Raw genomic sequence first — 24,548 nt, forward strand, 5'->3', positions numbered from 1 at the left:
TCCTTCTCTTTTTGTTTCCTTCCTTTATGTTCATCTGTTTTGTTTCTTAAATTCCACATATGTGTGAAATTATATGGTATTTGTCTTTCTCTGACTAATTTATTTGGCTTAACATAATACACTCTAGCTCCATCCACATCATTGCTAATGTCAAGACTTCATTCTTTTTTATGGCTGAGTAATATTCCATTGTGTATATGCAGCTCACATATTCTTCATCCATTCATCAGTCTTTGGACTATGACCACTTCTTTAAAACCCAAAATGTGTGAGCTGTTTCAGGTGTGAGTCTACACAATGTGGTTGGCAAAGTTAGCCTTGTAGATGGTAGAATCCTTCATATGAGCTAGTTCAATCTTCACGGGTGAAACCAAATTTAAGAAAATAAAAAGAAAAGAATCCACATATTTTTTTTCTCTATGACCACCTGAATGCAGGAGAGACAGAGACAGCAGCTGACCCCCAGTTAAGGAGTAAAATCAGTGAAAGTTAGTATCTGCACACACAGGTGGGGACAGAAGGACCTCAGAGGGCATCCAGACAGACAGAATGCAACTTCTCCTGCCTGAAAGGAACTGTGGATTTACAGAGAAACAGAGAAATCTGGAGAAGATAGGTCAGTTCTAAATGAACTCTGGAACTGGACAGTTCCAGCCACCAGGAAGACACTATAGAACCTATTTTAGAGTGGTAGAGAACCCATGATATACATTTCAATGAGGGATCCATGGAAGAAGACAAGGCTCACATGAGTTCTCTTGGAACTACAGAGGAGCAAAAACAGCTCCTAAAATTCCCAGGGGTCTGAGAAAGGTTAGCACGTTAGAAGAAAAAGAAACATAATGTACCTGACTCTCACCACTGGGATGACAAGTGACATTTGAAGGATGCTGTTTGGAAGGAAGGTGCTTATAGCTTAATGAACTGTGATCAGTGGAGCCTGGCAGGTGCTACGACAGTACCTGAGGAAGCAACAATGGAATGAGTCACTAAGCAAGAGGCTAGCTGAAGCCAAAGTAGTCATGACCAGCATGGGCTCCCAACATCCCCCTCTGCACAATCTCAGCTCCAACCACCCCTCCCAGCTCAACTTCCCTTAAGAGACGACACTGAGAACACCAGGGCTGTTACTATGAGTCCACTGCAACCCCAGTAGTGTCCAAACCTTAATGTGAACAGGGGTCACCCATGGACCTCATGCAATTCAGAGTCTGACCCCATCATCAGAGAACTCCTAAAAATAATATTGTTTCTATAAATTATAATGCAAAGCCACCGCTAGGGTACTCCTAGGCTAGGAATAAAAAACATTAACATATATGCCCAAAATGAAATGTATCACCCATGGTCTCACTATAGCGAAACAATTTTGGCTGAAAAAGAAGCCAAGCATCATGGTGGCCAAACTCCTTCTCTATTTGGAGCCCACACTTCCATAGAAGGCAGAAGATCATCCACACCCTTCTGCCACCACACTTTACATTTATCTGAAGCAAATCTAACCACCAGATCACTTCCAGATGTGGCAGTTCTGAAGAGATGAATCCTCTCCTTGTGAAACTCATCCCACCAGAGATGTGATGGAACTTAATGAGGCGCCCTTTCTACCACCACCCGACTCACCTGCATACATAAGCAGCATCTTTTACTAATGGGAAAATCCACAGAAAATGTTCAAGACCTGATCCCCGTCTAAGAAAGAATGAGCTCATGGCGGTCATGAAACTCTGAGCCTAGAAACTTCATTTCAACACCACGCTAGCTAGTTTCTTTATTCCCTGAACCATATGCTCACTTCTAAGCTGAAATATCCTGTGAGTGGTTGTCAAGAAGTAGGATTTGCTAAATGTGTGTATTTTTGCTTTTCTCCTAGCTCAAGATTAGAAACATATGTTCATCACCTCTGCCTATGAATAGTTCAGCATGAACTATTTTCCTCATTTTATTCAGAGTAAATCAGTCAGTTATCACTTCAAAGTTGACCTGCCAAAAAATGAGACATGCACAACTTATTTTATTAATTGTGTTTCTTTGCAAACTAGCAAATGAACTCAATTAAGTGAAATATGGCCATTTGTCTTAGTGCCTTAATTAGCGCTGCCTTCAGGTAGGAGATGCTAATGGCGTCATTAAACTGCGGAAGCCGCATGAAGAACGTTCATGACCCAGAGTTCATGTTTGAAGTAGGGACTGATAATGGGATCTGGGACTTTTCATCTCTAGAGCTCTGCCTTTAATGGGGCCATGGCTGCAGCCGAGAATAATTGCCATCTGAAGACAGCTCCCCGCGTGCTTCTGGGAGGGTTGGAGGAGCTGACGCAAAAATCACTCCTGGGTCCAAGCAGTGGGCATTGAGCACTGGGCATTGAGTGTCAGATGGAAGCAGGTGCTTCTCCGCAGGTGTAGAGATCCTGAGCAGGGAAGGTTATCAGAAGCTCACATGTCATTCAAGAGCATTTAGGAAGGCAGATGGCCACATCTTGGCCCAAAAGTGATGCTATGCAGACAGTAGTCTTTACAAAAGCTGGAACTCAGCTGTCAAAAGAGTTAGACAGTAGTTCGGGAGTTGAGAAGAAAATAAAGGAGATAGGTCAAATTTATCCATCTTAAACCAAGATCAATCATCACACTCTCTCTGTCTGCCATGTGAGGTCACTGTGAGAAGATGGCCCTCTGTGAACCAGGAAGAGAGCCTCCACCAGATACTAGACCTGCCAGCACCTTGGCATTGCCCCTCAGAGTCCACACTGTGAGAAAACATTGTTTATTGTCTACGTCTCCCAGTCCCTGATATTTCATTACAGCAGCTCGAACTAAGCATGAGAATCTACAATGACCTCAATAGCTGAAGGAAAGGAGAGGTGTCTTTTTTCTGGTTTAGGTTCAATATGCTCCCCTTCCCCCAACACACCCCCACCTACAGGAGTCCCCAGGTGATGGAGGAAACAGAAGCAAGAGAAATGTAGCTTAAATTTAATCTCCTTCAGCTTGCAGCCCACTGTAGATCCCCGAGACATGCAGAGTGTGACCTTCCTCAAGGTACTCATGGCTGTTTAAATGCCTTAATGGTTACCTTTTAAGAAACACTAAAATTAACCTTATCTTAGCAGCAGCCTCCTGGTCCTAGATGCCTTGCTTCCAAATTCCTTTCACACTTTGGCTATCCCTAAGCCCCACAAACTAAAAAGTCTAGAATCAGTCACTCCTCACAATCTCAGTGCAGCTCTTCTAGCCCACAGTTCCTGTCCCCGTGCTATAATCATAAAGGTACATTTTTGCACCTAAAATGTCTCAAGAATTCTTAGTTGTTTGCTTTCAAATCCCAAACTTTCCAATTTCATCACCAGACACTCTTGTGGATCCCTAGATTCATGCACAGGTTAAGATCCAATCCTCGCTCTTCACGAGCCATGATTGCACACACCACACCAGAACATTGATGTCAGCACCGTGAGATGTCAATTTAGAAATATTTGATAGGATCTAATTAAAATTAGTATCATCATAGTGTGTAAACTTCTTTACTATAAGGTCATTTTGACTAAAGATCCTATAAAGTGAGACGATTAATTCCTCCTTTACAGTTGAGAGAACGATACTAGAAGAGTCACAGCCTTGCCCAGAGCTGCATGCAAGAAGGTGCCCTGGTGAAGTTGTCCAGGTCAGGAACTGGCACGGAAAAACACCTAGAATCCTTTGATTTCCTGGAGCTTCTGCCATTGAGACGTCACGATTACTTACTTTATCTCTTCACTTTGATATTGTCTTGCTTTGTCCTCTATTCAAAAGGTTGTTTCTTTCTTTAAAAACAAAACAAAACAAAACAACTTTATTTTTTCAGTGTTCCATAATTCATTGTTTATGCACCACAGCCAGTGCTCCATGCAGTACGTGCCCTCCTCAATACCCACCACCAGGCTCACCCAACCCCCACCCCCTCCTCTCCAAAACCCTCTGTTTGTTTCTCAGAGTCCACAGTCTCTCATGATTTGTCTCCCTCTCCGAGTTCCCTCAACTCACTTCTCTTCTCCTTCTTCCAATGTCCTCTGTGATCAGAAGCTTGTTTCTTAGGAAAATCTACAAACCCAATGACAAAACTCTTTACAGTGCTCATAGGTTGTTTAGATTATTCTCTCTCCTTCTTGGAATTCGTAAAGCACTGTTCCTACTCCTTCTGGTCACTCGGGAGTATTGGAAACAGCAGGACTTCAAGTCTGACTGCTTTTCTGTGGTCCTAATTGAAAGAATCACAAATATACTAATTAAAAAATAAGCATAATTGAGGGGTGCTTGGGTGGCTCAGTCAGTTAAGCAACCAACTCTTGGTCTCAGCTCAGGGCATGATCTCAGGTTTGTGGGATCGAACCCTGCGTCAGGCTCTGTGCTGGGCATGGGGTCTGCTTCAGAGTCTCCCTCTCCCTCTGCCCCTCCCCATTGTGCGCTCTCTCTCTCAAATCAATGCTCTTTTTAAAAATTAAAAAAATAAATAAAAATAAAAAATAAGCTAATTGAAAATCACATATAAGGCACCTTGGCAAAGCAGGGGAAAAAAGTAACATTACCAGTGCTGGAAAGAGTGTCCATTAAGAAGTGTTTCCCCTACCATTTTATTTCATATGTTATGCCTTGATTATCAATGTTTATCACATGGTTAAATAATGAATGGATTAAAATAAGTAAATGATTGTGTCTCCTTTTTGGCTTCAAGTTTGTAGAAAATCTTCACTAAAATAACTTTGTTATTTACAGACATAAAGCAAAAATTCTAGTGGAAAATTTGCAATTAAACATACATGCATATAAAGGTAAGCATCAGGTCCATTTCTCCTCTTTTCGGGTTAACCTGGGGTAAATTAATTAAGCCAGAGTCCTGCTGGGCAAAGTCCTTCCCTCATTACTCTATTTTTGCTCTCTCTTCTTCCTATTGTCACAGAAAGACCTCAGGACCAAAAATAGATACTAATTATTTTCCACCTTTACCCCCACGGTTCAAAGCAGTGTGTGATGTTTTGACTGTGACATTAACACAGAGCTCATTAAAGTCACACAGAATGAATGAATTCACAAGAGCAAAGACTTTGTGCTCAGGGTTAAAGCTGCATACGTAACCTTATCTCCACAAAATAAGAATTCCAGAGTCAATACCAGTGTTAGTATTAATATCAATATTGGTAAAGTCTAATGACAAGTTATAATACCAGTACTATACCACAAATAAGCGACATGAGCAAACAAACATATAGAAGAGTAAATGAACATAAGCCTTTGTTATATCATGAAGAAAATACAAAAATGTAACTGTTAAAATATTACCGCTAATAGGAGGAAGAACAGTATTAGGAAAGAAAGCTATAGATCACTCTCGTTCTTGAATGTGATTAAAAAAAATTTTAAGGACAATATTAACAAACGAAGTCAGCAAGTGGAAACGAACCAAAAGTAAAAAGCACATGACCAATTATGGTTTATCTTGGGAATTCAAGTTTGGTTTATCAATTACGAAATAGTCCATGCAACACGAGCACCCATGTGGGCGTGCCCCCCATGTGTACAGAGACAAGCACACTCATACACCGATACACCCAGCATCGTTCTCCTGCAGTCAGTTCGTCTCCTCATGGTCCATTAGTTGTTTTTAAACCAAGATTAATACAAATAAGAAAAAATGGTATATGTTATTTTGGGACTATCTCCACAACCTATTGAAACTAAAAAATACAAATTATAAAACAATACAGTTAACAGGGGCCCCTAGGTGGGTCAGTGAGTTAAGCATCTGCTTGTGGCTCAGGTCATGATCCCAGGGTCTTGGGATAGAGCCCTGCATCAGGCTCCTGGCTCAATGGGGAGTCTGCTTCTCCCTCTCCCTCTCTTCCTCCCCCACCAGCACCCCTGTGCTCTCTCTCTCTCAAGTAAATAAATAAATTTAAAAAAAGAAGTTAGCAAAATATCTTGTGTTTAGAGAAATATGTACAAAGCAAAATTATTATATATATAACCATTTGTATATATTAATGTTTACATGTATATACTTATGCATACACATATGAAATTGTATATATGCATGTGGATGTATAATTTCCAAACAAAGGGGCACCTGGGTGGCTCAGTGGGTTAAGCCTCTGCCTTTAACTCAGGTCGTGATCCCAGGAACCTGGGATAGAGCTCTCATCGGACTCTCTGCTCAGCGGCGAGCCTGCTTCCCCCCAACTCTCTGCCTGCCTCTCTGCCTACTTGTGATCTCTGTCTGTCAAATAAATAAATAAAATCTTAAAAAAAATAATTTCCAAGCAAAAAACTGGAAAAGTTCAATTACAGAAATCACACTTTAGCAGGGTTACCGTTGAGGAGTCGGGCACCAAGAAGTGCTAGTGGAATTTGATATAAAACACCAGATTTTGGAACACATGACCATATTATTACTAACATCACTGATGTATCTTGAAAGAAATGTCATGCCTTAATACAGTTGTGGCTTCCATGGCAATGTCCATTAATGTTTAAGAGGCAGCTTGAACATATTTTCATTTTCGCAACTTTAATGTGAACGACCACTCTGACCATGTCCTGCAGAAAACATTCTTTATTTTTGCCCAAACATATATATTAAAATAACAAAATTCTCAAGGGCTTGTTCTGGCTTTGGAATTGCGTGAAGTGTTTTTATAAAGACGATACCTGCTTGCTTACATCTGCCTGCACGAGACAACGACACTAAAACGAGCCAAATGAACATACAGTGGAACCGTGAGATTCTACAGCATGTCATCCTTTGATCCTGGTCGAGCACCAACAGCTTTGTATTCTTCTCTGAAGGGTCGAGACAATGACATCGGCCTGCTCTCCTCATATCATTGTTATCACAAAACATTTAAACAAACCATTTAAAATGATTTTTTCCCTTGTGTATGTTCCTTCATTCGTGTTGGGTCCATTTATTGTGAGAACCAAAAGTGCATTTTGGCTTTTAATTTCTGGCGACAGGTGCTATTTCCTTGATCTTACCGGTATCTCAGCCCTATCTACTTGGTTTCCGCTTCCTTGGCTGGTTCTTTTCACTTGGGAGCCCTTCAGCTTCTCAACCCCATTTCTCATCTCCTCTCACTCTGTCTTCTGGTCTTACCTACAAGCTGAAGACCCCATATTTCTATTTTCAGTGCTCAACAGTCCTGTGATCAAGAAAACCCAACTTAACCACGGGCATTGGGAGAAGAATGGGGATAATAGACCTTGTACCACTGTGGACTGAACTAAATCCTTAACCCCTGTCATGTCATGGTTTCACACACAGGATTATGATCATTCTTGTTTCATTAGCTCTTGAATATCAGCATCCCTAGTTCCCATGAATGTTTGTGTTCATACTTGAACAAAGACAATTTTTAAAACGAGGGCAGCATATCATTACACGGTTTCTGGGAGGTAACAATGGGTTTGAAGGTCAGGTCAGTGGGTGGGGCAGGTGCCCGCCTATGCTCATGGTGAATGTATTGTTTGCAACTTACTTAGCAAAGAATATGGACTGTTGTCAGAAGTGACCTCTTGCAGGACGAGCAGACCCCACATTTCAGGGCCAATTTCCTTGGCCATGAAGTTCCTGATGGGGGTGGGCTCAGCAGTGACATGGTGGGAGCTGGCAGGGTTTAAGGACCTCTGGGAAGTCCCGTTGTTGCCACCGCATAGGTGCCTTTATTCAGGGGTTCCATCCGCACTGGAGAACTCACACAAAACACCCATGCATGTTATTTATGAGGTTTGCAAACCCTGGGGTCTCCTGGAACTACAAAATAGCATCTTCATTTGGTGGCAAAAGCAGAGTCAGTATCCATGTGTCTTTAAGCACAGCTGCGGAAAATCTTGGTATTGTCTTCCTAGTTTACTCCTTAATTTAAAATAGAACCAAATTATTTGAACTCTTTCTAAATTTTTTAAAATTTAAATCCAACTTCATTAACATAGAGTATATTATTAGTTCCAGAGGCAGAATTTAGTGACTCATCAGTCTTATATCACAGCCGGTGCTCATCCCATCACATGCCCCCCCTTAATGCCCATCACCCGGCTGCCCCGTCACCCTCCAACCTCCCCTCCAGCAACCCTCACTTGTTTCCTAGTGTTCAGCGTCTCTTAGGGTTTGCCTCCCTCTCTGCTTTTGTCTCGTTTTATTTTTTCTTGTCTTCCCCTATGATCCTCTGTTTTGTTTCTTAAATTCCACATATGAGTTAAATCATGTGCTATTTGTCTTTCAAATCTTTGGTATGCCTTTGCCAGCCAAAAATTTAACTAGTTCTGAGAGTTGAAAGATTATCATCAGCCTCAAAAACATCCATTCTAAGGACAGAATGGGAGTCAAGAGGATGAATTTCTAAATACGGAAAATGTGTCCTTGCCTTAACAAACACATGAGTGACAAAAACACTGATGTTTACCCAAAGAAACAGATTATTTCCACATCTGAGAAAATTATAGAAATGTGAACAATAGAAAACTGTATGTGGATAAAAGCTGAAACTAGAGCTACTGTTGTGATGAAAAAAAAAAAAAAAACACTGAGAAGCGAATTCATTCTCTAAAAAATAAAAATAAGTAAGAAAGGAACTGAGTTGTAAAGTGAGTCGGTTAGATGATTGTGGCCACTCAAAAGAGAGGACTGTGCCCTAATACCCAACCTGGACCCTATAAATACAGACATATTGGTTAAAGGGGCCTTTGAGGATATAATTAAGTTAAGGGTTTTGAGATTATCCAGGATTATCCAGGCAGGCTCTAAATCCAATCCCAAGTGTCCTTGTAACTCATAGAAAACAGAGCACAAAGCCCTGTAGAAACTGGGACAGATTTGGAGTGAGGCTTCCAGGAGCCGCAGGAGCCGCAGGAGCACCTAGAGCTCCCAGATGCTGGAAGACACGAGGAAAGCATCTCCCCTAGAGCCTCTGCGGGGAGTGGATCCTGGCCAACGATGTGACTTCAGACTTCTGGTCTCCAAAACAGGGAAAGAATAAGTATCTGTGGTTTTAAGCCACCTCATTTGCAGTTATTTATTGCAGAACAATCACAGGAAGCTAATACACAGAGGTTAATAAGTAGGGTTTTTTTGTTTGTTTGTTTTAGCTTAACTATATCCTAAGCATTATGCCAAGTGATTTTTTCCTTTCATAACACTTAGACATAGGTAGCTGTGATTACCTCTGTATAACGGTGGAGAGAAGTGAAGTACAGGTTCTCCAGAGAAACTGGAGAAAGAGAGAGAAAGAGAAAGAGAAAATAAGGAGGAGGAGGAGGAGGAAGAAGAGGAAAAACAAGGAGGAGGAGGAAGAGGAGGCCAGGGGAGAGGGAAGAAGATGGAGAAGAAGAAGGAGAAGAAGAAGGAGGAAGAGGAGAAGGAGAAAAAGAGGAAAAGGAAGAAGAAAAGGAAGGAGGAGGGAGTGGAGGGGGCAGAGAAGAGGAAGGGGAGAAGAGAAAGATTTTAAGGAATTGCTCCCATGATAGTGAGGACTAACAAGTCTGATTTCTGTAGGACAGCTGGCAGGCTGCAGGGAGCAGGGGGAAAACTCAGGTAGGGTTTCTATGTTGCTGTCTTGAGGTAGAATCCCCCCTTCCTCAGGAAACCTCAGCCTTTGGTATCGAGGACTTCAACTGATTAGATGAGGCCCACCGACAGTAGGGAGGGTCATCTGCACTATTCAGTCTAGTGATTCAAATGTCGATCACATCCAAAAATCACCTTCACAACAATATCTAGAGTTATGTCTAACCAAACAACTTGGCATCATAGTCTCGCCAAGGTGAGGCATAAAATTAACCATCGGTTACAGGGACATGGAGTAACTTTTTCCAGGTTGCACAGCCAGGAAGTTCAGAGCCCTATCTTGAAGCCAGTCAGCGCAGCTGCACTGAACCAGTCCATGTTGTGTTATGTATGAGCGGGTTGCCCTGTTTTCTGTCTTAGGGAAATCACATTTCAAACACCAGAGAGAAAATCTAAAAAGAAACACTCCCAAACGTGAAACATCAGCTAATCATGGACATACCCAAGGTTAGAAGAAGCCCAAACAATTGGAAAGCGGTGACTGACAGCTCCCAGCCACTAATGAGCAACAGGTATCCAGAGTGTCAATTTCTTTCAATTAGGGAGCGATACTGTGGCAGAAGCCACACAGTGTCACAGGGGAGTGACAAATGGGCAGCTCGCATGCCGGGAAGGCTGTGGATAACATTTACTGTCTCCCTTCAGAGGATTCATAAGGGATTTAATTACTGGGGTCTTCTCTCCTCCTTTCTACATTTCATGCATTAGACATTGACTTTTAGCAACCATTCTCAAATCTCTGATTCTCTGGCTAGAAAATCAGCTAAGAAAATAGATGTATTTATCATAAAAATAAATCTAGAGAACACGCGAGTCACCTCGTGGCTTATGTAAGGTAAACATTTAGGTATCTTTTAGCGGCATTGTGTATTTTAAATAAAGGTGGTGTGATTATGTTCTAAATCTTCCCTAGAGCCACAAACCCACATAATGAGGCCTGGAGAGACGGGAGGTAGTAGGTCTCTTAGTAACAAAAATTCCATCTAATAACTGAAAAGCAGAAGCCTTGGGAGTGTCTATTGTTTCATGAATATCATAGAAAACGGAAGTGCTGGTTCAATCAGGAAAAAAAGCGTAAAGAAATGTTCTCGGCTATGGTGAGCAGCACACACACACACACACACACACACACACACAGACAAAGCAGATTCAGAACTAATCATCTTGGATCTAAATTGCGTCTTCCTCTCACTGAGGGACTTTGTCATTTTATGGTGGACAGCGAGACCCCGACAGAGCTGGAATCAGGGAAACGGGAGACCAGAAAGTAAGAGAGAGAGAGAGAGAGAGAGAGAGAGAGATGTTTTCTGTTTGTTTTGTTTGTTTATCTGGAGTTGCGCGGCGGGTTGTTCCAAGAGCTTCATAGGCTCTATGTGCGCAGAATTTGTCAGGGACCCCAGGACCCAGAAAAGGCCCCGGCAGTGCGCACGAGGCCGCGCCCTCCCGGGAAGTTGTCTGGTACTTGAGAGCCCAGGACTTGTGGTCTGGGGTCAAAGCGCCTCCTCCTTCTCGGAGCACGTGCCCCAAAGTCCCCAGGCAGCCCCCGAGAGGAGGGAGTCCGCGAGCAAACCCTCCGAAGAGGGGTTTCGGGGAGGAATGGGGGTCCTGTCGGGGACTTGCGGACCGAGGTGGATGAGGGGAGGACTCAGAGGTCCTGTCGGTGTGGGGAGCACTACGACAGGGGCCCGGGTGACATGCGGCAGCCAAGGAAGGGGACAGCGTCAGGTCGCTTCAGAGGGACCCAGGCCCGGTAGAATCAGCAGTTTCCGGCGTGCGGCCCCCCTCCCTGGCCTCAGATGAACTGCAGGTGTCCTGGGACTCAGGTGCCTGATGCGCCCCTTCTCCCTAAGAAGGGGGCAGCTCCAGGGGGCGTCCATGGGCAGGGGGGCTCCCTCCCGGCCTGGCACTCCGGGGCCTGGGCCCAGCAAGGCCGGAGGGCCTGGTCCAGGGCTGCAGGCACAGGCTCTGCCCCAGCCGCGCGCAGGCCGGGCATGTGCGGTGCAGGGGAAGCAGCCGCTCAGGTAAGGTCAGTTGGTCCTGGACCTGCACACCCGGAGGGACCATCCCAGGAGGCTTCCCGGCTGCCCCGAGAAGGACTCCTGAGGCCAGGTCCTGAGGCCAGGTCCTGGTCTTGGAAGGGGCCAACACAATTGATTCAGTAATTGAAAGAGTCCGGACTCGGACGATAGCCATCTGGGACCGTGCGCAGGTGGGAAGCGGGAGGAGGGGTGCGGGCGCGTCCTTCTCGAACTGCCCCAAGGCCAGGTGTCCACCATCCCCTCCCCTTCTAAGGGAAGGTGGATGAGGGGAGGACTCAGAGGTCCTCTCCAGAGGTCCAGATGAAGAGGTCCTCTTCATCTGTGTGTCTCTCCAAATAAGAAGAAATCATGAAGGAGAACTAGAGAAAGTTTCCCAATGTCACAAGCAGCTTCGGGGTTCCCTCTCTCAAATCTCGAGAGAGGGAAAGATCCCCTCCTCATCAATATCCCTCTCTCTCTCTCTCTCTCTCTCTCAATCACACACACACACACACACACACACACACACACACGCACACCTCAGTACTCTATGACATTATTTAGAGCCTACAATAGAGTTTTAATTATGTGCATTTGGGAGTTTTTAAAAAATGCAATTTTTAATTATGAGTTTTATTCTCTTTGTTTGCACGTTTGTTGACTTAAGTAGGATTTCAACACATGTTGGTGGCAGATAACACGTCACAACATCCAAGCCCTCCCAGCCCATCCCAGCATCTGTTGTACACACCACAACACTAAGTTTTGGGACAGGAAAACCCCATTTCATACCATTTCAATAAAGTCTGATGATGCAATATTTCTTAAGCTTTTTTTTATTCCCTTAAAGAAATCCCATACCCATTTGTAGTCAGTCCCCATTTGCCCCTCTAACAGCACCTCCGAACAGTAACCTGCTTCTGTCTTTGCAGCTTTGCGTTTTCTGGACATTCCATATAACCAGAACCGCAGAGTATATAACTTGCTGGACCTAGCTTCTTTCCATTAGCACAATGTTTTCGGGGTTCATGCACGTCATAGCATGTGTATCCCATTGCTTTTTGTGGATGAATATTTCATTGTTTGTATAAATCACCTTTTATTTACCCATTGTCAATCGATGGGCATTTGGGTTGTTCCTGTTTTAGGCTATGATGCATACAGCTGCTATGAACATCTGTGCATCTGTGGGGACCTGGGTTTTCAACTATCTCACATGCATAATCAAGAGTGGCACTGGTCTGTTAGAACATGCATACAGCTCCCGTGTATGTAGAGATTTGCTCAGGGCTCTAGGGGCTGTTGGCCTTCACTGGCTTGTGTGCATACCACCCCTGCCCCTGTCTTCATATGACCTTCTCCTCTTCATCTGTGTGTCTCTCCCTTATTAAGATATTGGTAGTAGAACTTGAGATTCATACGGATGATTAAGGATAATCTTATTGTCTTAAAACTGTTACCGTAATCACATTTGCATAAACTTTACTGAGTAAGTTAACACTTCACAGGTGGTGGGGATGAAACTTTAGAAACATCTCTGGGCTTTCTCCTCAGGACACCATAGTGTCTGTCAAGGAATGTGTCCATTCTTCCAGCTTAAGAAATTTGTTGGAACGTACTTGTTCAAAGAACTTCCTTATAATCTTTTTAAAATTATTGAATGGTCAGTAGCAATGTCTCGTTATTCCTGAATTTAGAAATTTGAGTCATTTTTTTTCTTCACCAGTTGGTGAAAGCTTTGTCCATTTTGTTGATCCTTCCTAAAATGAGTTTTTGTTCTTATTGATTTTTTTCTATTTCCCATACTCTAGTTCATTCCCTTCTATTTTTATCCCGATAAGCAACATTATTGCATTATTCATGTTTGCTTCAATTTACTTTGTTGAGTTTTAGTTTCTGAACTCTTGACTCTGGAATTCCATTTGGTTCTTCAACTGCCACCCCTCCCCCCTTCTTCTAATATTTCGCTGATGCTCTGTTTGGGAAGACTTTGTTCCTACCTTCTTTCCGTTCCTTATATGTAGCTTCATCTAGTTCTCTGAAGACAAAAATAGCTGATTAAAAGTCTTTGTCTAGTAAGTGCCACATCAGGGCTTCCTCAGGGACAATTTCTAGTTTCTTTTTATAGTTCAGAATTTATTGTTGAAAGCTGGACATTTCATTCATTCATTCATTCATTCATTTACTTATCTGAGGGAGTAAGAGTGTGAGTGGAGGGAAAGGGGCAGAGAGAGAAGGAGGAAAAGAGTCTTAAGCCTGACCCAGGGCTCGATCTTACAACTGGAAGATCATGATCCAAGCTGAAATGAAGAGTCGGATGCTTAACCTACTGAGCCACCCACTAGCCCCTGAAAACTGGACATTTTAAATAATACAATGTGGCAAATGTGAGGATCCGACCCTCCCCATCGCAGGGGTTTGTTGGTATTTTGTGTATTGCTTTTTGTCTGTTGACTGACTTTCCCAAACAATAGGAAGGTCCAGATCCTTTGTTCTAACAACTGAAGTCTCTGCCTAGTAAGCTCGGTGGCCACCTAATTATCCAAAGAAATTTCCTTATATGCCTTGAACCAGTGAGTCTCCCAACCTTTGCCGAAAAGCTCTGTGCACACCTTGGGGCATGCTGCTTTATCTCCTCCAGCAGACGGTTTACAGCTCTGTCTTGCCTTTAATTCCTGCTTGAGCAGAGCCCCAGGGCAGCCACAGGTAGGAGGTCATGGCTTTCTCGGTTCCTTCATGTGTATGTAGACAGCTCCTCCCATATATGCGGACTTCTTGTTCCCCAGTAATAAGTGAGAGCTTGTCAAAGTCCCCACGGGCATCTCATTCCACAATTTTTCCTTTTAAATTTTGGGTCCGTGTCTTGTTTATTCCAACTGGATCATCTCAGGCAGCTGCAGTGTTTAACAACTATTGCTGATTGTTGTCAAAACAAAACAAAACAAAACAAAACAAAACAAACAAAAAAGATCCCAGGGGAAAATCCATTCATACCGACAGAACTCTTGGTCAGGAGTAGGTCTATGAGATGGGGGGTCCCAGGGAAGTGACGGGCCGGATAATAACAATTCTATGGGATCGGGTTTGGGGGCAGGGGGGCCTTCCAGCCTGGTCTGTCCTTTTCACTGGCTTCCAGAAGACTGTTTTTCCTTGCGACCGTGCCTGCCAGGCTGTTGGTTTTCAAGGCTGTCATGAAGTTTCATGAAGCTGACAAGAGGGTGGTAGGGACGCAGCAAGCTAAGTCCTTACGAATATCGCTGCTGTTACCGATATCTGCTCTTTTCCAAAAGAAGAGCTCCTTGAATTTTTTTCTAGAGTTTGCCTAATGTCTAGCATTTTGAAAGTGTTGGTTTCGGCCATTATCGCCAGTGTTTGTTGCTTATAGGGAGGAGCAGATTTTGGAGAGGCATTGATTGCCATTACAGAAGTGGATTTTACAACTGGTTTTTAAAATACAGGACGCATTAAATTGTTAGAATGCTGCCTTCCTGATGGATCTCCAGCCATAGACGAAGAGTAAAGAAGAATCACTTATATGTAATGTTTACCTTCTAAGCGGCAGCAGGTGAAATGTCTGTGGCCTGTATTAGCAGAGATGTTATCGCCTTCAGAAAAACCTTGAAAATTTGCAAAAACATACGGCTCAATATTTTTCATCAGTTCTCGCTGTCAGAATAAAAGTTTCTGTAATCATTTCTCCAATGCCTGTTTTCTTTTTTCCTTATCTGTGAAAAGAACTTTGTCAAAAACATTGTGAAATGTCTGAATTCTGGAGAAAGGAAGCTGACTTGTAATATTTTTATAAAATTTACAGAAAGTAGAAGGAGCCTTTATATCTACAGAGACACAGCTGCATTCTCATAGAGGAAATTTTTAAATTACACGAGCCATTATTCCTTTTAAGTTCAGCAGTTAGATACTGAAGCGATATGCTTTTTGTGCTACAAAATATAGGTTTTGTTTAGAAAGCTTTATATATTTGTTTTTGATCAAAATGATAGGTATTTATTTTTTTCCTTACACGTAATACATGATAATCCTTTGTGAGTAAAGCTCTTTCTGAAATAAATTATTATAGGCCTGTCAGAAAGATCAACACTAAAGCCAACTTAGGAAAAATTTGGCTAATTTCAGAATTGAATCTAAAATTAAAACTTGGTTTTACCTCACTCCATTTATTGATTGGCCCAAAAGATGTGCCTGCGACAGCAGGAGAGCTTTGAGGGTAGATGTTCACTTGTTCCTAATGACATACCTTGATTTGGTCAACAAAGGGCAGGGCAGACACATTTCCCAGCAGAGAAGTCACCCTTGCAACGTCTCTCGTGCTGAAAACCTGTCAGGTCACATCATCTCAACCGTCGTTTGCCCTGCTGCTTGTCATATACCATGTCCCAAATTGTTATGTTTTGACACGTAATGTGTAACAAAATGCCAGTGTTGCGTCTTTGTTAGTCCTGCTGGAAGAAGTTCTAATGCACACAGAGCTGAGTCCTGTTTTTGCTGTAGTCATCTTAACTTGGAACCACTGTGTACTCTGCATGATTTATGAGAGGGGGTCACTCAGCTCTGAGTGTGAAGATGATAGTTGCCTCTTAGATGACCGTGAGAGATTTCAGAGAAGCTAGTGGTTGGTAGAATAGGAAAGAATATTCCAGAAGGAATGCTTATATTGACAGGAGAGGGAAGGGGATATCTGACAATATAGATGTCTTGATAAAGAGAAAGGACATTGTGCTCAATGTCATTTACCTTACCTTTTGCCCAAATTAAGGAGTCTCCTGCCTTCTTCTTCAGTCAAGGTCTCATAAAATAACACTTTTCTGTATGCAGAATTAAAGTGCACACAAAGGCACATTCTCTCCTTTGCCTGAGGCATCTCTCTGTGGCTCCTGACCTGTGTCTCCTCTGCTGCCTGCCCCTGACGCAGCCCTGACTGCCCACCTGGCCCCAACCAGCCTGCGTCTTTGTGCTAAGTCACGGCTGTCTCTGATCCGGTCTGCCACACTATGACAGAGGCAACAAATCCATGTCTTTAGGAAGAACAAACTTTACTAAGACAGAAGGACAGGTCTGTGAACAGGTCTCCTAGGGAAAGTGCAGGTTATAAAGAAGGGGGATGTATTGGTGACAAAGATAGAAAATTCTCCAGTACACATATTTTCTTGTCTTTGGAAGAAAAGTAATTCAGCCCTATAAGAAAAAAGAAGAAAAAAAAAAAGACTTCAGAAAGATTGCTTTAAACACAAAGGGAATCATTGGTACTTAACAGATGCTCTTTTACAGTCTTGGGATGAAATGGAAAAAGAACTCTCTAGAAGGAAAGAAGATGCAATGACAGTTGGGGTCCTCCCATGATCCTATACTAACAGACAGAAGCGTCTTCTCTGTCTTCACCAGGTATCCTGTTGTTCTCAGCCCTGGCTCAAACTAACCAAAATGTAATTTGTATTTACCTTTTTAAAAGGTACTGGTGACCCTGATATGCATACAGTTCGGGAAGATGAACAAAAGACAGGCTGTGTGTCCAGTGACCTGTCACAACTGAGAGGCCCCCAGTGAAGGCGAAAACACCACAGAGGTGCCATTCTGCCCCATGAATCCCCCGGGGAACAGGTCACCCTCCAGGGGAACACTTGAGGAGCTCCTGTCCCCTCCTGGTGACAACATGTCAGCAGTGTTTACAAATCTCAGGATGTTCCCACGTCCCTGCTGCCGATGTCCCCAAAGTAGAGAAAACCAGGGATGACCTTCACGTGTCCTTGGTTTTCAGCAGGAATTCAAACCCCAACTTAGCAAACCTTTCATTCATGATAATATCTTCTTTAATGAAACAAAGCTTTGCTGGTTCTTTATCTTAATACAGAAAAACTCCACTTTCAAAAGATTCTTGCTACACAGACAAACTATGTTCTTAAGTGTTTCCCCACCTCAGACGACTGTAACATAAAAGGACACCTTGAAATCCAGTCAAAGTGGTGCTTGTAGTATCAGTGACACCTAGCCGAGCTCCACTGAGCAGATGTTCCATTTTAACTCCCACTTTTATTACTAAAATCCGCAGGAGACATGACTGAGACTTGAGTAACCACATACAGAAATGTCTTTTCATAAAGACCTACAATATTGTTTAGGCAATTTTGATCTTGATTTTTCCGAACCAAGAGTTATACAGCTGTCCGGTTCCTGAGAGAAATATCCTGGCTCGAATGAAAATGTGGCCATAATAGAAATAGCCACCATGGAGAGCAATTTTTAAAACGAACATGTCCCAAAGTGATTGAACACTATTGTTTCCCCGGAAGCCAATATGATATTGTATTGTGCGGAGTTTATATTTATGGAGTCGTTAAAACATATACTGGCCCTTAAACATTGAGCTTAGGTCCAATTTATGGCCCAAACAAGATAACACATTCTATGCTGTGGTTGATCCTGGAAGCTCTTTAACCCTGTAGTTCAGGGTTAGGGTTATAGGCTACCAACAGGATTTGGGATGCAATGGACTCTGAGTTGTGGCTAATGGTAATTTATAGGTTCTTCCTATAAAAGAATTTTCAACTCTTGTGATTAGAGAATGTAACTGGTATCTAAAGATGCAAGTGCTTTTCCAACCAGAAGTTCTTGGGCAGACAGTGGCAGCTTCAGGGCAGCCTGAATCCGCAGGGCAACCCTGGCCACCATGGTTTTCTCTTGGGTGGTGTCCTTCCAACAATCCTTCCCTACAGCTCTGCATCTGATTGCCATGCTTCCTCCAGAGCCATGCCTCCCTGGGCAGGGAGCCCTGCCTTAGGAATTCCTCAGTCCACATCAGCCACAAGGAGATGACAAATTCTCCTACGTGTTATATCATGAGGAAAAAAAACCAGGATAATTCAGGGGCTTCTTTTGTGAGCCCCCAGATTCTCCCCTGGACTGTCAAGTCTCATGTTTGCCCCTATAACTCAGCACTAACTCTCTGGACCAATTTCAGCTTTCACAGTGGAAATGTCTGCCTTTTTAACAGCCCTCTGACCTCTTCCTGACTCACGGGTCTCCTTCCTCTGCCAGAAATGTATGTAGGCCTTCAAGAGTTGTAGGTATTTCAGACAGAAATACCAAGATACTTGGTTAAAAACAATTTTAAGCTTTTCAGTAGTTTTGAATTTCAAGTGTTCTAAAACAACACACTAGAAACAAAAAGAGGGAATATTGGGTGGAAAATTCAACACCTATTCTGATATTTTTTTTTCCTAACACCTTCCTCAAAGAATTGGTGCTGACCCCTGCTCTTGGATATAAGGCCATAAAATAGTCCAATAGCTTTCACAGCACCTCTCAGACTTCATAGTAGAATCAAAAACTTCCATATAAATTTTAAATTTCTGTAGTTTACCTGAAATTTACTATCTAATGAAAAAATGAACACAGTAGGCTCTGGCTGTGTAAACCTGGGCAGGATGCCTAGCCTCTCTGTGCTGTTGCCTCATCTGTAGGCTGAGGGCAGCAAGAGTATTTGTCCTAGGGCCCAGATGCAGATTGAACCTATCATTGGACATGGAGGGAGCTGGGGAGACAAGGCAACCCACACGACTTCTTTAGTCTTGTCAAGATAAGCCCTTCCCAGAACTCTGGGCTCCTATTCATGTCTCCTGATTGACCTCTGACTCACAAAACTGTGATGATTTACTCACCTTCCTGTCTCCTTATTGTGACTCAGTTTCAAGAGAGCAGGAACTATAACTTTCTCCCCTTTTGTTCCAATTTATGTTGCTGGAGACATGTTCAGCAAATGGTCCTCAAATAAGGAATGAATGGATAGGTAGAAAAGTGTCTCCCAATAAAAACTCTCAGTCTTCCATAACTGACAACAAACACAGGAACTTAGCAAGTAAAATCTTCCCCAGTCTGTCTTGCAGCTCCCTCAAAGGCCAGCTTCCTCTAGCAATACCTAGTAGTACTTAGTCTTGATCCCAGCTGAACTGCTCTGGGCTCCTCAAACATGCCTTGAGTACTTCTGTTTTTGATTATTCTTTTCTTGTCCATGATCACACAGCTTCGTCTAAAGCAGTCACTTAGATTTAGTAAAATACACCTGCACATTTCCCTTAGGAGTGATTAACTATATTTTCAAGATTAAAGAAAAGTCTAGATGCAATTTTTAAGATGTTGATTGTTTTCTTTGCTGTGCAGAAGCTTTTTAATTTGACCTAGTCCTAGTTGTCTATTTTTGCTTTTGTTGCCTGTGTTTTGGTGTCATATCCATGAGATCATTACTGAGACCAATGTCATGAATGCTTTCCCTTATGTTTTCTTTAGGATCTTTATAGTCTTCAACAACCAAGGTCTTGAACAATCAAAATCACGGAAGATATCACCTCATAAATTTAGGATGGCTATTATCAAAAAAACAGAAAACACTGATGTTGACAAGGATTGGAGAATTTGGAACCCTTATACACTGTTGGTGGGAAGGCAAATGGCACAACCACTTTGCTAAATACTGTGGATATTCCTCAAAAAATTAGAAAGAGAACTACAACATGACCCTGCAATCCTATGTCAAAGTACTTAACCAAAAAAAAATTAAAATCAGGATTCGTTATAGCAGCACTCATAATAGCCAAGAAAGGGAAACACCTAAATGTCCTTAAACAGATGAATGGATAAAGAAAATGCAGTTCATGCATATGTGAGATGAGAGAAAATACATATATTGGTCTCTGCCCCCAGTTCTTGGCACAGAACTCCTAAAACCCCTCTGAATTCTTTTTTTTTTTTAAAGAGTTATTTATTTATTTGAGGGAGACAGAGAGAGAAAGAGAGAGAGGGAGCAGAGGAGAGACAGAGGGAGAGGGAAAGAGAAAGAATCCCAAATAGATTCCTCACGGATTGCAGAGCACAATGTGGGGTTCCAACCCCTGACCCTGAGATCATGACCTGAGCTGAAATCAAGAGTCAAATGCTCACCTGACTGAGCCACCAGGTGTCCCAAACCCTTGTGAATTTTTAAGTGATCATAACAGTAAAAGCATCTTTTGGTTTAATGAGGTGGCTCTGGGTAGGCTTCTGGATGCCTCCCAGAGTGGGGTAGGTCACAAGAAAGATCAAGCCATGATCAGAAGGTGAGCATTTTCAGTCCCACCCCTACTTCTCTAGAGAGGACAGAATGGCGAGAGATGGAGGTCACAACTGATCATGCTTACATATGGAATCCTCCATAAAATCCCAATTGTAGGGGATTTGGAGATCTTCTAGACTGGTGAACACATCCACATTGGGACAGTAATACACCCCAGTTCCATGGAGACAGAAGTTCCCACAACTGGTACCCTCACAGACTCCTCCGGTGTATTCCTTCCTCTGGCTGTTTATCTGTAACCTTTCTCATATCCTTTAATAAACTGGCAGGAGTAAGTAAGTGAATTCCCTGAATTCCGTGAGTGGCCCTAACTAATTAAACCTGAAGAATAAGTCATGGGACCCTCCTAATTGTAGTCAAATCCTACCGAATCTGCGTGCAACCTGGGGACGTGCTTCTTGCACGTCTGAAGGAGGGTGAAAGCCATCTCCAGGGATCAAGCCCTCCACCTGTGGATCTGACACTGTCTTGACAGAGACAGTGACAGGAATGAGTTGAATTGTAAGATACTTAGCTGGTATCCCAGAGAATTGCCTGTTGTAGGGAAAACCTCTATACCTTTGGTGACCAGAAGTGATGTATCTTGGGTGAGGAGTAAAGGACACACAGAAGGAAAAGACAGGAGGAAAGAACTGAGTTTTTCCAACTCAGATGGAAAGAAGATAGTTTTTTTTTTGTTTGTTTTGTTTTGTTTTCTGTTTTTTAATAATACAACATATAATGAAATATTACTCAGCCTTTACAAAAGGAAATTCTGCATGATGTGCTAACACAGATGAACCTTGAGGACATTACACTAAGTGGAATAAGTCAGTCGGAAATACTGCATGATTCCACTTACATAAGGTACTAACATAGTCAAATTCATAGAATCAAGGAAGGGAATGACAGTTGGCAAAGACGGCAGGAGAGGGAAAGGGGCAGTTAGTAATTCACAGGCATAAAATTTCAGTTAAGTGAGATTAATACACTGTAGAGCTCTGTCTTATAGCATTGTGTTTATAGTCAACAATACTATAGTATACACTTGGAAATTTGTTAAGAGAATGGACCGTAAGTTATGGGTTCTTACCATAATAAAACAAAATAAAATGTGATTTTCAAAAAGTGTTTTGGAAGTCCACCCTGAATGTGAAGATGTTTTAAGAATGTCTTTATCAATTTACTTTACTTCAATTATATTTTCCTTTTTAATTAACTGGTAAGAATAATGTATGACAAAAATCAATCAATCAAATGTGTTCTTTTATATATTTTATTTTATTTTTAAAAATATTTATTTGTTTATTTTGGAGGGGGAGGGGCAGAGGGAGAGAGAATCTCCAGCAGACTCCCTCCTGAGCTGGGGCTCAATCTCATGACCCTGAAATCATGAACTGAGCCAAAATCAAGAGTCAGTCTCTCAACAGAGTAAGCTACCCAGGTGTCCCTAATGTGTTCTTTTAATAAAATGAAGATTTAAGAAAAAACAAACAAACAAAGTTGTAATCAAATTCTTTTTTTTTTTTTAGTGCCTTTTTAAAAAAGATATTATTTATTTATTTGACAGAGATCACAAGTAGGCAGAGAGAGAGAGAGGAGGAAGCAGGCACTCCGCTGAGCAGAGAGCCCGATGTGCGACTTGATCCCATGAGCCTCGGATCACGACCCAAGCCTACGGCAGAGGCTTTAACCCATTGAGCCACCCAGGCGCCCCTGTAATCAAATTTTTGATGAGATTTCTTGAATGGGTTCTTGAACAGGACCCTGTATTTAAGGGCAGGCACTGAGGACTCCATCTTGGTTGTTCCACTGCTATGCCAGGTATGACTAGAAATGGCAATGGAGGAGAAAAAATAAACTTCAAAAATTAAGTAATATCTTTAAACACAGAACACATCTCTATTTCCATCCCCCTTTCTCTGTCCAGCTCTTCCTAATCTAATTACTTACCTTCCTGTTTGGAAATAAAATCTGTTTCTCGAATGCTCTTGTCTGGTTGTTATTGTTCAGTCCAGAGGAGTTCACATACATTTGGGTCTAAAAAAGTCTGTTTCATGCCCTAAGTCTTTATGGGATCCTGAAAAAACAAATCTTCCCATTCGTGCACTGACTGAGACACTTTGCCATATCCTTATAGAATTAAAGTCCCTTCCTGTAATCTGAGATACTAATCTATAATCAGCCCCAGAGCTATTCCATGACTGTATCAGAAGTAAAACAGAGACAGATTGGTCAGGATATCAGTGAATCCATTAGGACCATTTAGGAATCTAATAAGTTTATACTGATTATCCTATATTCTCTTTATTTCTAATAGTTTCCATTGGGAACTGGTACATTTTAAGTATACTATTAGAACTTAGTAGACATCCCGCTTTATAGTAGGCACTCAAAATAAATTCTTGAATGAATGAGTACAAGTCAAGAGAAAAATTATCACTCAAAATTCCAAAAGACAACTTTTAAAGACAAATATAGAACTTTCCAAACATCCTACATCACCCTTTAGAGTTATATTCATAGAACTCCTTTTTGTTTGTTGGAAAGCTAAAAATAAATAAAATCCTTTATTTCACTTCAAATATTCACATATAAACTGATGAATTTCATCAGAATTTCCCACTGTCCCGATACCAGAGCCTGTGGTAACAGAAGCTCTTCATAACATCAAAGAAAGTACAGAATTAATTATTGCTTGTCAAAAAAAAAATACAGCTATTGGGAAAGAAAGGACATGTAGCAGCCTTCCCATTTTAGAAACTCCTGGAACCACGTTAAAGGGAAAATAACTCATGCTCAAAAGCTTGATGAACAAACTAGAGTCACATTTTCTTTTAACAGTTCATTTATCCGGAGGTCAGGTTAAAATGGTTAATTGATTCTGAACAATGAAGTTATCATACACGAAATATCCAGGATTTTTAAAAATTCTAAGTATTTATTGATTACAAATTATTCCAAAGGTCAGAAAGAAAGTATAATTCAGATGTGATTAAATTTAAAAACCTGAAAAAAGGAATCTATAGCCCATGAATCACTTCCTACTTTTCTTTCCATGGCCCAAAGCAAGAAAACCACCAACTAGTTACAACCCAACAGTCAGTGAGGCTGTTTTCAATGTTTGTAGCCTGTGTTGTTTAAAATTCAGTTTGGCTTCTACTTAATTTATTTTATTTTATCCAAAACATCTGTATGATTTAAAAATTGGTTGTTTTTGAGACCAGGAACAACTGTTTAGAGAATCTTAATTTAGAGAATCTTAGAGAAGCCATATGATCAAAATGTTGTGGGAATTTGAAAAAGAATGAAAAAATAAAAGATGCTGGGCTGCCACTCCTCCCACTTGCAGAAAGGAAGCAACCTTGAGCATTATTGCCCATCATTGCTTTGTTTTGAAGGGCAGATGCCCAAGTCACTTTCTTGCACGCTACTTTTGTTATTTTCCAGTTTATTCCTTTCCCTCCTTAACTTTCCAGTGATTTCTTGCTTTCCGTGGCTAATCTTAATTTTCTATATTTAGAAAATGTAGAAAACATAGTTGACAGAAAAATAAAAGATAGGGGGACTCATCTCATCTATGTTATTTTTTAAATTTTTTTTTAGAAACTTCATTATTTTTAAAAATTTTTTTTATTTTTTATTGTTTATAAACATATAATATATTTTTATCCCCAGTGGTACAGGTCTGTGAATTGCCAGGTTTACACACTTCACAGCACTCACCATAGCACATACCAATGTCCATAACCCCACCTCCCTCCTCCCAACCCTTCTCTCCCCAGCAACCCTCAGTTTTTTGTGAGATTAGGAGTCACTTATGGTTTGTCTCCCTCCCAAT

The sequence above is a fragment of the Neovison vison genome, chromosome 1 (genome assembly GCF_020171115.1).
Source record: "Neovison vison isolate M4711 chromosome 1, ASM_NN_V1, whole genome shotgun sequence".
In the NCBI taxonomy this organism is placed as follows: domain Eukaryota; kingdom Metazoa; phylum Chordata; class Mammalia; order Carnivora; family Mustelidae; genus Neogale; species Neogale vison.